Source organism: Ornithorhynchus anatinus, chromosome X1 (assembly GCF_004115215.2).
Source record: "Ornithorhynchus anatinus isolate Pmale09 chromosome X1, mOrnAna1.pri.v4, whole genome shotgun sequence".
Taxonomy (NCBI): Eukaryota; Metazoa; Chordata; class Mammalia; order Monotremata; family Ornithorhynchidae; genus Ornithorhynchus; species Ornithorhynchus anatinus.
The window spans coordinates 93,892,842-93,907,623 of NC_041749.1; the positions used below are offsets into that span (position 1 = coordinate 93,892,842).

At 42.4% G+C, this 14,782-nt stretch overlaps 1 protein-coding gene across 2 annotated transcripts in view; it reads right to left on the reverse strand.

Annotated features, from left to right (window-relative positions):
* GRM7 (glutamate metabotropic receptor 7) overlaps positions 1-14,782 on the reverse strand; it is a 780,988-nt gene that overhangs the window by 172,081 nt on the left and 594,125 nt on the right. The window lies entirely within an intron of this gene.

Below are 14,782 nucleotides of genomic sequence, written 5' to 3' on the forward strand. Positions count from 1 at the left end.
AGCTGAGGGGTGCAAGTCCCACATCTGCAGCTATTCTTAAACTGAAATCTAGCAATCCTAGTAAAAAGCATTAGAAGTGGCCACTGTTCTCAGCTTCATTGAGTGCTGATGTCTGGGGCATAAAGTGGCATGCAATTTTAAATTAGCATTAGTCATTTAATCATGTGTTTAGTACAGTGCTCTGCATACAGTAAATGCTCAATAAATACCATTGATGAACTGATTGATTGGATGTAAGAGATCTTTGGAAGCTGTATTGGTGTATTAAAAAGATTGCCATAGTCTTAAAACATGGACAAGCTCAATTGTCCACTAGCAAATGCTCTTCTAATAATAACAGCAATTATGGTATTTGTTAAGCACTTACTATGTGCCAAGCACCATTCTAGGTACTGGGGTAGATACACGGTAATCAAGTTAGACACAGTCCCTGAGCCCCACATGGGGCCTCAAGTCTTAATCTCCATTTTACAGATGAGGTAACTGAGGCCCAGAGAAGTGAAGTGACTTGGCAAAGGTCCCACAGCAGACAAGTGGTGGAGTCATATTAGAACCCATGACCTTCTGACTCCCAGGCCTGTGCTCTATCCACTAGGCCACACTAGGCCACACTGCTGCTCCTGGATGTGGAATGCAGTATTTTCCCTTCCTGCCAGGTATAAAACAGCACAAGATTCATGTCTGCCAGGAAATAACAGAAACTACTCTCTTCTCAAGATGAGAATCATTTTTCTTCAAGTGTAACTGCCTGGCAGTGAAGATCAAGTGCTTAGCACAGTGCTCTGCACACAGTAAGTGCTCAATAAATATAATTGAATGAATATGGTGGAAACAGGGTAGAAAGTGCATGCTCCTGACATCCCAAGTACATATGGACCACAGCACACAGAGCAGGTATCCCATGAACAAAGAATGGGGCTATCTCCTCTCCTGGTACCATAGAGCCACACCAACTTTATGAACAGAATTCCTCCTGCTTCACAAATGCCTCAAAGAATGACAATTTTTGAGAATGACCAATTTTGAGATGTCTTATCAAAGCATCTTTACCCTTTCTCAAGTATACTAGGTCTTGGTTTTCAGCAATGATAGCAAAGATGGATGGGGGAGGAAGTAGGAAAGGACTCACTTTACAGCCAGATAGCAGTAGGGGTGGGGGGGAGTGGAGGGAGGGCAATTGAGAAGCAGCGTGGCGCAGTGGAAAGAGTACGGGCTTTGGAGTCAGGGCTCATGAGTTCGAATCCCAGCTCTGCCACTTGTCAGCTGTGTGACTGTGGGCAAGTCACTTAACTTCTCTGTGCCTCAGTTCCCTCATCTGTAAAATGGGGATTAAGACTGTAAGCCCCACGTGGGACAACCTGATTCCCCTGTGTTTACCCCAGCGCTTAGATCAGTGCTCTGCACATAGTAAGCGCTTAACAAATACCAACATTATTATTATTAATTGTATCTACAGAGCATCCTAAGGGATTTTAGCTTCTCCTAGGGTTCTGGACTCGTTCCTCTCCCCCTCACCACCCCTGTGGGGCCAGGGACAGAACTCGGCTTTGGAATGGGACAAGCAGCAGTGAATATGACTCAGCTCTGACACCCTTCTAGTCACTCAAATCTGCAATCCCAACTGCAGTTTTCTTAGGACCAAACGTCAACTCCTCCCCTCCTCCTTCTCTGTTTCCCACAGTTCATTCTTTGGATAGAGTAACTGGTAACTTTAGAAAGGGACAGGTAGTCAAGATACTGGGGAACCAGAGTGCCTGATAACCCTCTCAGAATTTCTGCTTTTTTCCATTTTTTTCCCTAATTTTTTATGGAATTTTTACTTTCTATAAGCACTGGTGTAGGTACAGGGGTAGGTACAGATTTATTAGGTCAGACACAGTCCCTGGCCCGCAACAGGGCTCACAGTATAAGTAGGAGGGAGAACAGGTGTTTTACCCCCATTTTACAGTAGCAGAAACTGAGGCACAAAGAAGGTAAGTGACTTGTCCAAGGTCACACAGCAAACAATTGTCAGAGCAGAATTAGAACCCAGGTCTTCTGATTCCCAGGCCTGTGCTGCTTTTTGCTATGGAAAGAGCTCCTATGCACCCTAAAACCTGTGCCACCATAGCACAAGTGGCAGCTAGCGAGACTCAGCTCCAACACCCACCCGATCATTTCTAAGCTGTTCCCACCCATCCGTGTCACTGGCTCAGGGAACTCAAGAGTAAACTTTACTTGTCAATAAGATCCTGTCTAGAGGAACCAATAAGTGAAGGGAAACCTGTAAAGCAAGATTTTAACCAGTGGTATTTGAAGAACAAAGGCTTTTTCGGAATCCTCTCCTTTTTTGTGTGAGTCGAGGATTAGCGACCACTAACCTATCGTATACCCAATTAAAAACTCTGGGAGAAAATTCATACGGTACTTTTCAACAACTGTGTTTGCCCCAGGCACAACCAGATCTCTAGTGAGGGCTGATGATTATGTTTGATGCCTGGAAAAAGTTTGGAACTTGTAAGACTGCATTAGCGGAATCCACTGATTTTTACTGTCATGAGAATGCACAGGGAAATCTAAGATTCTAAAGGTAACCATGACTAAGTTCAGAACTGGTTCTGCAGAGTAGAATGAATGCTTCCTCTTGGATGCAAAGAGGTAACCAAGGCAGATTCCAGAGCACACGTGCAATATGGTCTGTGCAATTCCTACCCTTAAGCAGGTGGTTTGATGCACTCTGCATTATTGGAAGCTGCTGGGATGTTACCAGATGGTGGATAGCAATTTAAACTTCAGTAAGTCAGACAGCATGGCAATTACTGAAATCTGTCTTTCTGACAACAGTGTGTTAGTTTCTTTCCTCTACAAGTAAATTTTATAAAATAACTCTATTAACACATATATGCTGTCCCTGGTACAATCTTACTACAATACAGTTTACAAGCCCCAAACACAGTTTTTGATCTAAAATCCCTAATTTTGGACACTAAAGAGGACACTCAAATCTACCATCCCAACTGGAGTTTTCTTAGGAACAGACATCAAATACTGTTATTCAGATTTGGAACCTGGGCTAAACAGTTAAACTTTAAAGAAGGCTTTGGACTTTAGGATTGTGTTCTGTAAATGTTGCCATTTACCAGATTGCAAAGGTATTAAGAACCACAAGTTAGCACTTACCCTATACTAAATCCATAATTTAACATTTCTACAGTAGAAACAGCAAGATAATAATTCTCACAAGCTTCTGCAAGTTACAAGAGAGGGAAATAATGAATGTAAATGCTTTCTAACCTATTTAGGTGATATGGCTTATGAAAGTATGAATTGGAGCAGTTCTTTTCTTATATATATGTTTGTATATATAAATATGTATACATAAATATGTTATTTGAATATAATAATGTGAATATATTGCTTCCTGTCAATATCATCGTCATTGAATATTAAAGGAAAAACTGTAAGCTCCCTTTTTATGGTATTTGTTCAGTGCTATTTTCCAGGCACCATACTAAGCTCTGGGGTACATAAAAGTTAATCAGATTGGACACAATCCCTGTCCCACATAGGGTTCACAGTCTTAATCCCCATTTTCCAAAGAGATAACTGAGGCACAGAGAAGTTAGGTGACTTGCTCAAGGTCACACAGCAGACAAGTGTCAGATCAGGATTAGAACCCAGGTCCTTCTGACTCCCAGGCCCATGTTCTATCCACTAGACCATGTTGTCTTTGTGGGCAAGGACAAGTCTACCAACTCTATTATACTGTACTCTCCCTCAAGTACTTAATACAGTGCTAAGCAAACAGTAACTGCTTAATACATATCATTGAATGATTGATTGTCCCCTCTAAAATGGAATGGGATTAATGTTTCCCTGCGTCCATTTCTTTGGGGAAATGTGTGCCCTGGAACAGGCTTGTCACAGAAAGAAGCATATTGCCTATGAGAAAAAATGCCTGTGTGGTTGCCACAAGCATGGCATGAAAAACCTGTTGCAAGTGTTTCCACTCATCTGCCACAACCTTCCCCCCCCCCCCAAATCCCTGATTCTGGGCAGCACTAGTTACAAGACCTGGAAGAAGTGGAGCAGCAGTGGTATGATTCGGTGAGAAGGGAAAGCAGAGAAGCAACGTGGCTCAGCGGAAAGAGCCCAGGCTTGGGAGTCAGAGGACATGGGTCTTAAGCCCGGCTCCACCACTTATCAGCTGTGTGACTTTGGGCAAGTCACTTCACTTTCTGTGCCTCAGTTTCCTCATCTGTAAAATGGGGAATAAGACTGTGAGCCCCATGTGGGACAACCTGATTTCCTTGTATCAACCCCAACACTTAGAACAGTGCTTGGCACATAGTAAGTGCTTAACAAATACCATCATCATCAACAGCTGGGCCCACCACTGTCACTGGCAATCATCTGTTCTCTGGAGTTCTTGCCCCAACCACCTCCTATGAAGTTTGCCCCACCTAGTTGTGGTGGAAACTACAGAGGCAGCAGTAACAGCCACAGAAGCTGTAGTTTCCCTGGTCACCTTCTTCTGCTGTTGCTCCACTCAGAACATTTTTAGGGAATATGTGACTCCTTCCGTCTGACTCCTCTTGCTCTCTCCCCTGATTGGGTTGTATCCACCCCAGTGCTTAGAACCTGGAACATGGTAAGTGCTTAACAAATACCAAAATTATTATTATTATTTCTCTGCCTCAGTGTTCTACTTTCTATTTCTTCCTGAACCCTAGGAAAAGCACAGATATGGTCATACAAAAATTGGGCAACTGAAAATAAGTGTGGAACAAGGGAAAAATTTTAAGGTTATAGTAAAACAGAACCTCAGACAATATTTCATCTCAGCTGAGGTCTGGGAGAAACCTTCAGCAGACAGGCCAGCAGGACATACTGCAATCGAGAAGCTAGTGGCTCTTTTTGAGTTGGAAACCTCAAGAGGATTGTTTCAATATCATCAAATAATAACACTCAGCAATCATTGGAAGCAGCATGGTCTAGTGGAAAGAGCCCAGGTTGGGAGTCAGAGGACCTGGGTTCTAATCCTGGTCCTCCCCTTACCTATTGCATGACTTTGGACAGTCACTTAACTTCTCAACGTCTTAGTTCCCTCATCTGCAAAATGGGGACTCAATCCCTGTTCACCCTCCTACTTAGGCTGTGAGCCCCATATGGGGCTTGAATATCTTGTATCTGCCCCAACGCTTAGTACAGTGCTCGGCATACAGTAAGCATTTAGCAAATACCACAATTATAACAAACCTTCTTGGAATCTAATGGAGATAAGTTTAAACATAAGTTATTCCTTCCCCACAGTCAAAATATCAGGAAAGCTGTGACAAATGGCTTACTTATAGAGAAGCAGATCCAGGTGTGCTGGAGAGACATTCTCCCAAACCCCTAGAGTCAGCCTGACCTAATGGAAAGAGCATGTGCCTGGGAGTCTGAGGACCTGGGTTCCAATCCTGGCTCTGCCACTTGCCTGCTTTGTGACCTTAGACAAATGACTTGATTTCTCAGTGCCTCAGTTTCCTCATCTATAAAATGAGGATAACTGTTCTCCCTCCTACTTATTCATTCATTCATTCATTCAATCATATTTTTTGTGCACTTACTGTGTGCAGAACACTGTACTAAGCACTTGAGAGAGTACAATTTAACAAAAAACAGACACATTCCCTGTCCACAATGAGCTTACAGTCTAGATTGTGAGCTCCATTTGGGACAGGGACTGTTTCTGATCTCTCTATCTTGTATCTCAGCACATGGCACATTGTAATTAATTAACAAATACTGTTCTTCTCATTATTATTAGTATTACTACTACTACTACTACTAATAATAATAGATGACAATAACCCCCAAACTGATACTTCTGTTCTGATAGTCCATTCTTCACCTCTACAGAGAGGAGAATGCTCCCCAATCAAAAGAATATTTCCTTCCCCTTTCATTCAGGGGAACTCTTGACTTAAAATTTAGGAATGAATTAGGGACATGTACAAGGAAAGAATACTCCATTCCTCATTCCTAGTCCCTTGATCATTTCTAGTTACTTGATCTATCTTGATAACTTCTGTTCAAACCAACCATCTCTCCTTTGGGAAAGGCAAGTTGGATGAATATCACACTTCAAATTATTACTGGCCAGTTGTAATGCAAATTAAATTATTGATGAATTCTTAATTGATTTTAATATTTTGATCACAAAGAAATCCTGCCAAATATAACTCAGTCTAAGAGTCTTTGAAGCATCTCTAATTACAACCACTTGGTGTACCTCAGGAATCCTGACACTAGCATGAATGCCTGGCTCTCTCATACTCTCCCATGTGCTTAGTAGAGTGCTCTGCACACAGTAAGTGCTTAATAAATACCACTGTGGGATTAATTTATTAGTGGTAATGCCTCCAAGCAAAATCAGTCAAGCACTTTGTACAGTGCTTTGCACACAGTAAACTCTCAATAAATATGATTGAGTAATAATAATAATGATAATAATGCTATTTGTAAAGTACTTATGTGCCAAGCACTGTTGTAAGTGCTGGGGTAGATACGAGGTAATCAGGTTGTCCCACGTGGGGCTCACAGTCTTAATCCCCATTTTACAGATGAGGTAACTGAGGCACAGAGAAGTTAAGTGGCTTGCCCAAGGTCACACAGAAAAAAAGTGGCAGATCTGGGATTAGAACCCACGTCCTCTGACTTCCAAACCTGTGATCTTTCCATTGAGCCACGCTGTTTCTCTAATGAATTGTGGAAGTTTGTATTGTACTTTCCCAAGGACTTAATACAGTGATCTGCATGTAGTAGGGGTTCAATAAATACCTTGACTGACTGATTGATTGATTATATGCCCAGCACCAAACCAGATACAAAATAATCAGATCAGACTATTCAGTAAAACTCTTCCTTTGCAATTGTTAAGAGAATCCCCCATTTGACACTACTGGTTCCTGATGATTAAAGAAGGCTTCCTGCAGAAGCAGAACATAAGAATGAGCAACTTTAAATTTGAAATGCAGGTGATTAAGTATTATGGATGTTGGTTGCCAGAACTTATTGTCATTAGAACAGTGCTTGGCACATAGTAAGTGCTGAACAAATACCATTATTATTATTATTATCATGATCATTATCGTAATTAAATGCTTGCCATGTGCCAAGCACTTCTAAGCTTGCCATGTGCCAAGCCCCCTTCTAGACTGTGACCCCCTTCTAGACTGTGAGCCCGTTGCTGGGTAGGGATTGTCTCTGTTGCCAAACTGTACTTTCCAAGTGCTTAGTACAGTGCTTTGCATACAGTAAGCGCTCAAGAAATATGATTGAATGAATAAAGGATAATTAGGTGGCTACGGTTCCTGTCCCCCAAAGGGATCACAGTCTTTGCAACATATGAGAGTGCAGAATTTTTTAATAAATCTACATTGCAGCTGAAAAGTCAGCTATGGGGAGTGGTAGGGACCTGGGTCTCTCCCTGGCCACCCCTGTCTTTTGTTGAAGAGAGGTAGTTAGTAAGAGACCCTGCCCTCCTACTTCCTTTTTCCCAAGATCCTCCAGGCTATCTCCATTGCCCTCCTCAATAATAATAATAATAATAATGATGGTATTTGTTAAGCACTTACTATGTGAAGCAGCGTGGCTCAGTGGAAAGAACCCGGGCTTGGGAGTCAGAGGTCATGGGTTCTAATCCCGGCTGCATGACTTGTCAGCTGTCACTTAACTTCTCTGTGCCTCAGCTACCTCATCTGTAAAATTGGGATGAACATTGTGAACTCTACATGGGACACCCTGATTATCTTGTATCTACCCCAGTGCTTAGAACAGTGCTTGGCACATAGTAAGTGCTTAACAAATACCAACATCATTATTATTATGTGCCAGGCCATATTATGTGCCATTATTACTAAGGGCTGGGGTGGATACAGGCAAATCAGGTTGGACATAGTCCTTGTGCCAAATGGGGCTCACAATCTTAATCCCCATTTTACAGATGATGTAACTGAGGCATAGAGAAGTTAAGCACAGCAGACAAGTGGTGGGACTGGCTTTAGAACCCATGACCTTCTGACTCCCAGGCCTCTGGTCTTTCCACTACACCATGCTTAAGACTGCTGCTGCAACTTTGACTACTCTTTCTGCCACCAATAATATTGTCAGATCATATAATATTACTGCAATCTTTAGTTATTAATCAGCTCTATTCTCCTCTCTTCATATACAGAACCAGCTAAGTGCCCCATAGCCTCAACTAAATTGTAAGCACCCTGAGGACCAAGAAACACAGCCTAGTGGAAGTAGCAAGGCTCTGTGAATCAGAGGATCTGAGTTCTAATCCTGGCTCCACTACTTTCCTGCTGTGTGACCCTGGACATGTCACTCAACTTCTCTGTGCCTCAGTTTCCTCATTTGTAAAATGGGGATCAAATCTTTGTCCCTCCCAATTAGACTTTGACCCCTAGGTAGGACAGGGACTGTGTCCAACCTGATTATCTTGTATATATCCCAGTGCTTGTCACATACTAAGCACTTAATAAACCTTGCTATTATAATTATTAGAAGCAGTAGTCTTATTATTATTATTATGAAGATGCCTCTCAACAGTCTGGTGCATTGCAGTGAACCCTATGGGGGCTAATAAGTTTGTGAATTGTGGGCAGGGATGAGAAAAAGAGGGAGAAATGACCATCCTCCCAATCACTTCCAATGAACCCTCTTTTTCAGCTCTCACCTTCATCCAGGACTGTGGCTGGCTGAGAGGGAGGTAATAGGGATAGTCACAGTAGCCTGAGTATTCACAACTCAATCAACTATGGCAGTGTGGGGGAAACATACACTCATCACAGTTGTTTCACTCTTCAACTCACAGTCTTGCAGCTGCTTAAGTATCTTGCTGTCATCCATTCTCCACACTTGTCCAACTTAATGGAGCTGAGCTGCAGCAAGTATAACTTTGAATCTGGGTAGTGGAGCTCCTTTGGCGTAAGACTGCAATGCTAGAAGGCTTTTCCTACCAATTCATGTGAAGTAAAGTTGCTGAAACTGCATCTCGAGCGAGCCTTCCAGAGCCCAACCATCTGCACAAAGCACCATCACCATTAGCCATCAATATACTAAGTGGTCATTCTATCCCTGCTGTTGGTCCAGTGGAAAGAGGGCAGCTCTGAAAATCAGGAAACCTGGGTTCTAGGCCTGGCTTAGCAAGTAGGAAAATGCCTCTTAGGGCTATGCCATCAGTGGGGAAGACTTCTGGCCAAAGTATCAGCTAGGGCATTCTGGGAAGTGGACTGCCCAATAGGAGTCCTGAAAAATAGCTGGCTAACATGGGCAGCAAAGACAGCAGAGGCTTCCAAGGCACCCTGCTGCAGTTGCTGAGCTGTAAATGGGCTGTGCATGCACTTCTTATGTGCTGCAATCTGGTGGCACTTACTATGTACCAGGTACTGTACTAAGCACTCTGGCAGATATAAGTTAATCGGATCGGAAACAATTCATGTCCCACATGGGGCTCACAGTCCTAATCCCCATTTTACAGATGAAGTAACTGAGGCACAGAGAAATTAAGTGACTTGCCCAAGGATACAGAGCAGATACGTGGCAGAGTTGGGATTAGAACATGGGTCCTTCTGACTTTCGACCCATGCTTTTATCCACTAGGCCATACTGCTCCACATATTGCTTTTTGAACTCATGCTTCAGCAAGAACATTATTTGCAGGGAAGATAAAGTGAGCAATGTTGTTCAAAACTACTACCACCATAAAAAATTGCTTCACGTAGGTCCTTGGGACTGAAATTTCAGAACTGAGACTTGTCCATTGTTTTTGAAAAGAAACTTCATCATCATCAGTGGTATTTACTGAGAATTTACTATGTTCAGAGCACAGTACAAAGTGCTTGAGAAAGTACAGTGGAGTTGGTAGACACATTCTCTGCCCGCAATGAGCTTACAGTCTAGAATTATTATTGTCATCACATCTACGTGCTTTCTAGAGAGAAGACACTGTATTATAGGATGAGGGAATTCAGAGTATGGACTAGACATGATCCGTGTCCTTGGGAACTTTTTCTCAAGGTCTTTTGATGGAGCTTATGCTTTAATGAGATTGAAGAGTGTCCTAGAATATTAGAAGTCAAGCCTAATATTTATTTCCTGATTTCTTTTTGCATATTCAAGAACAGCTGCAAAGACTGAAACTGGATCTACTCCTGCTTCACTCATTAGATGACGAGATTGGATCGCAGAAAAGAGACATTCCTTCGAAATTATCAGCCCACATCATCAATAGTCTTCTTCAGATATAAGTAAACATCTGTGGACAGCACAATGTGACAATAAAGCAGTATCAGGTTCCACACCAAGCTAAAGGTCTACAGAGCTGTAGTGTTGTCCATCTTTTTCAATGGCTGAGAGACCTAGAACGCACCCAGGGGAGGTAAAGTGAAGTCTGGGCTGATGTAGGGAGAGACAGGAGGCAAAGAGGTCAGTTGGGAGGCTGATGGAGTAGTCAAGGTGGGATAAGTGCTTGGATGAGCATAGCAGCAGTTTGGACGGAGAGGAAATGGTGGATTTTAGCAATGTAGTGATGGTAGAACCAACAGGATATAGTGATAGACTGAATATTTGGGTTGAATAAGAGAGGAGATTCGAGGATAGTGGCAAAGTTATGGGTCTGTGAGACAAGGAAGATATTGGTGTTGTCCAAAGTGATAGGAGAATCCGGTAGATGACAGGGTTTGGGTGAGAAGGTAAAGATTTCTCTTTTAGACAAATTTAGTTTGACATGTTGGTGGGACATGAAAGTAGAGATACCTTAAAGGCAGGAGGAAATTCCAGACTGCAGCAAAGGAAAAAGAGCAGGGCTGGAGATGTAGACATGGACATCATCTTCGCAGAGATGGTAGTTGAAGACATGGGAGTGGATGGAGATGGAGAATAGAAGCGCACCCAGAAATGAGCTTTGAGAGACTCTCATAGTTAGCTGTTAGGACTAGAAGGAACCCGTGCAAGATATTTTTTTTTCTTTGATGATGCTTGTTAAGTGCTTACTATGTGCCAGGCACTTGAGGCTCACAGTCTCAATCCCCACATTACAGATAAGATAACAGGCACAGAGAAGTTAACTGACTAGCCTAAGGTCACACAGCAGACAAGTGGCAGAGGCAGGATTAGAACCCAGGTCCTTCTGACTCCCATGCCCATGATCTTTCCACTAAGCTATGCTGCCTGAGGAGGAACATCCAAAGAGATAGTTGGAGAATCAGGAGAGGACACTGTCAGTGAAGCTGAGGTTAGATAATGTTTCCAGGAGGAGGGCCTGGTCCACAGTGTCGAAAGGTCGAGAATTAAGATGGAGTACAGGCCATTGAATTTTACATAAAGAACATTGGTGTCCTTTAAGCACTTACTACAGTGCTCTGCACATAGTAAGGGCTCAATAAATATGATTGAGTGAATGGGAGGGTAGTTTCAATGGAGTAAAGGGGCGAGAAGTCAGATTGGAGGGGGTCAAGGAGAGAATTGGAGGAGAGGAAGTGAAGGCATTGGGTATAGACAACTCACTCAAGGAATTTGTAGAGGAATGGTAGGAGGGAGATGGGGCAATAAATGGAGGGAGCCGAACATGTTTGAAAGCAGTCAGGAAGAAGCTAGTTGAACAGTTGAAGATGGCAGACAGGGAAGGAAGAAGGGAGGGGTTAAGCGTTTTGATAAGGTGCCAAGGGAGGAGGTCAGAGGTGTAGGTAGAGATGGTGGATTTTGAGAGGACAAAGGAGATTTCCCCTTGGGATACTGCTGGGAAAGACAGGAAAGTTGAAAAGGGGCCAGGAGGAAGAAAGGATGGGAGAGGAGCAGGGGAGATTTTTAGGGCGATCTGTCCTGATGATTTCAGTTTTCTCAATAAAGTACATGGCTGGATCATTAGGGGAAGAGATTGTGGGGGGAGGGGTGCAAGGGGCATGGGGTTTGAGGAGGGACTCTGAAACAACTGGTGAGGGAAATGGGAACGGGAGTCAATAAGCATGGAAAAATAATCTTGCTGGAAGGAGGAGAAAGAGTTAAAGCAGGCAAGGATGATTTTGAAAGAAACAAACTCAGCCTGATATCTGGTTTCCACCTGGAGCGCTCTGCAGCTCACACACAGGAGTGAAAGAAGCAGACTGTGGAGGTGATCCAAGGCTGTGGGTTAGGGTTAGTGGTACGAGGTCAATGAAGGGATAGAGGAGCAAGTGAGTTGAGTTTAGTAGAGAGTTTGATGGTGAGGGTGTCAATTTTGTTGTCAAAGGAAGGTAGTTTTGGTATGGGGACTCAATGTGGCCTGATGACTTGAGAAAATTGGTACGGATTAAAATATCAGAGATCTCTATGGGGGAATGGGACAGATCTGTGAGCAGGCAGTTACACCGCCTCCCACTGAGTTTTCTGTCACTGTAGACAGCCCCACCATCCTTTCTGTCTCTCAAGCCAGTAACCTTGACATTACCCTTGACTCTTCTCTCTCATTCAACCCACATATTCAATCACTAAATCCTGTGGGTTCAACCTTCACAACATCATTAAAATTTGTCCTTTGCTCTCCATCCAAACTGCTACCATGTTAATCCAAGCACTTATCCTCTCCCATGCTGATTATCCTCTCCCATCTTGATTACTGTATGAGCCTTCTTGCCAACCTCCCAGGCTCCTGTCTCTCCTTACCATTGGCTTTAAAGAACTGAATCACCTTGCCCCCTCCTACCTGACCTCACTGCTCTTCTATTGCACCCTCTCCTACCTGACCTCACTGCTCTTCTATTAAACTTTCCTCCTCTAATGCCAACCTACTTCCTGTACCTCAGTCTTATCTATGTTGCCACCAACCTCTCACCCACGTCCTGTCTCTGCCCTGGAAAGCCATCCCTCTTCACATCCAACAGACAATTTCTCTCTCCACCTTCAAAGCAATATTGAAGGCACATCTCCTCAAAGTGGCCTCCCCTGACTTGGCCCTCAATTCATCTTTTCCCACCCACTACTGCAAAACCCTGATTTGCTCCTTTTACTGACCCTTCCCTCAGCCCCACAGCTCTTATGTACATTCTTCTCCTTCAAATGCCATCGAGCCATTTCCAACCCATAGGGACTCCATAGTCAAACCCTCTTCAGAGTGCCCCATCGTCTGTGATAAAGTCATTCTGGTATGTGTAGCCATAGAGTTTTATTGGTAAAGATACAGAAGTGATTTACCATTGTTTTCTTCCTTGCAGTAAAGATTTGAGTCTCTGCCGTTGTCTTTGATCAATGTTTTGATCACTTGATCATCTGCCTTTGACTCTTTCCCGTGCCGCTGCTGCCCAGCACAGGCGAATCGACTTTGTCTGATGCTTCGGCTTAGACCTTTCCATTATGGGCAGGCTTACGTGGCATAGCTCTAAGCTTCGTCAGCATACTCAAACTCTTCATTCATTCATTCAATAGTATTTATTGAGTGCTATGTGCAGAGAACTGTACTAAGCGCTTGGAATGTACAATTTGGCAACTCTTCTGCCATGTGGCCAGGGATTGTCTCTACTTGTTGCTGAATTGTAATTTCCAATCTCTTAGTACAGTGCTCCGCACACAGTAAGCGCTCAATAAATATGAATGAATGAATGAATGAATGAATGATAAGGCATAGATTCATGTGTACATAACTATAATTTATTTATTTATATTGATGTCTGTCTCCCTCTCTTGACAATGAGCTAACTGTGGGAAGGGAATGTGTCTACCAACTCCATTGTATTGGACTCTCCCAAGGGCTTAGTACAATACTCTGCATACAGTAAGAACTCAATAAATATGATTGATTGATAGTGAGCTGAGTAAGCTGTATAACCACCCATAGAAGTTGGAATTTGAACTCTCATATATGATTATAAAATAACATAAATACAAGGCCTATTAAAACACATAGGAAGTATTTAAAATGCAATACTGAAGCTCTGGAATAACAATAATCATTATGCGCCAAAAAATGTGTTATGTTATGAGAGTATTGATTCTGTCATTCCAAATGTGCCATTGCTACAGTAACTGCCACATCATTTATTCCCTCCCTGATTAAAACATGCCTTCCTTAAGAAAAGCCTACATTGTGTGCACTGTGATTTGATTAATCAATAAAGAAGAAAAGGCTAATCCATTATTAACCATGTCAATGGATCACTCACTTGGTAAGTGATAATTGTTTAATTTGTGGATGACTTCAATTTGTATGGACTTGACAGTTCCTGTTTTGGCAAAAGATGTATATCCAAACCAAACTGCATCCCCAGAACCCGTTCATTACAATAACTATTTAAGCCAATACAGGATTGGGTATGATGATGTCACAGTGAAGTTCATTGAAATTTTAAAAATACAAGAATTTTTAAAATGTCTCGGTATTAGGGAAGAGTGCCTCACTATAGTATTTATTCTAACATTTTTTTTTCCAAATCAAGATTCCTTTTAGGTTTTAATCCTAGAATAATATAGCACCCTATTCATTATAAGCTATAGAATCATTTTGAATGTCTTGCTGATTGTAATATTAAAGGAATGCAAGGTTATTTTATATTTCAGGCAAGATAGGAATCCAACTAGATTCTGATGCCTCTGCTATGTGGAGCAGATTGTTATTCAGTATCTGTTAAGGGAATACAGTTTGGGATATTTTATTCTAAACATTCAGAGGACCAAATTCAAATGGCAAACTTCATAATGTAATTTTTCAATTTCCCAAAGCCCTGTTAACCTGTTTATATGCCCAACACTATGCAGAAATTCATATCTCAGCATTAATAAT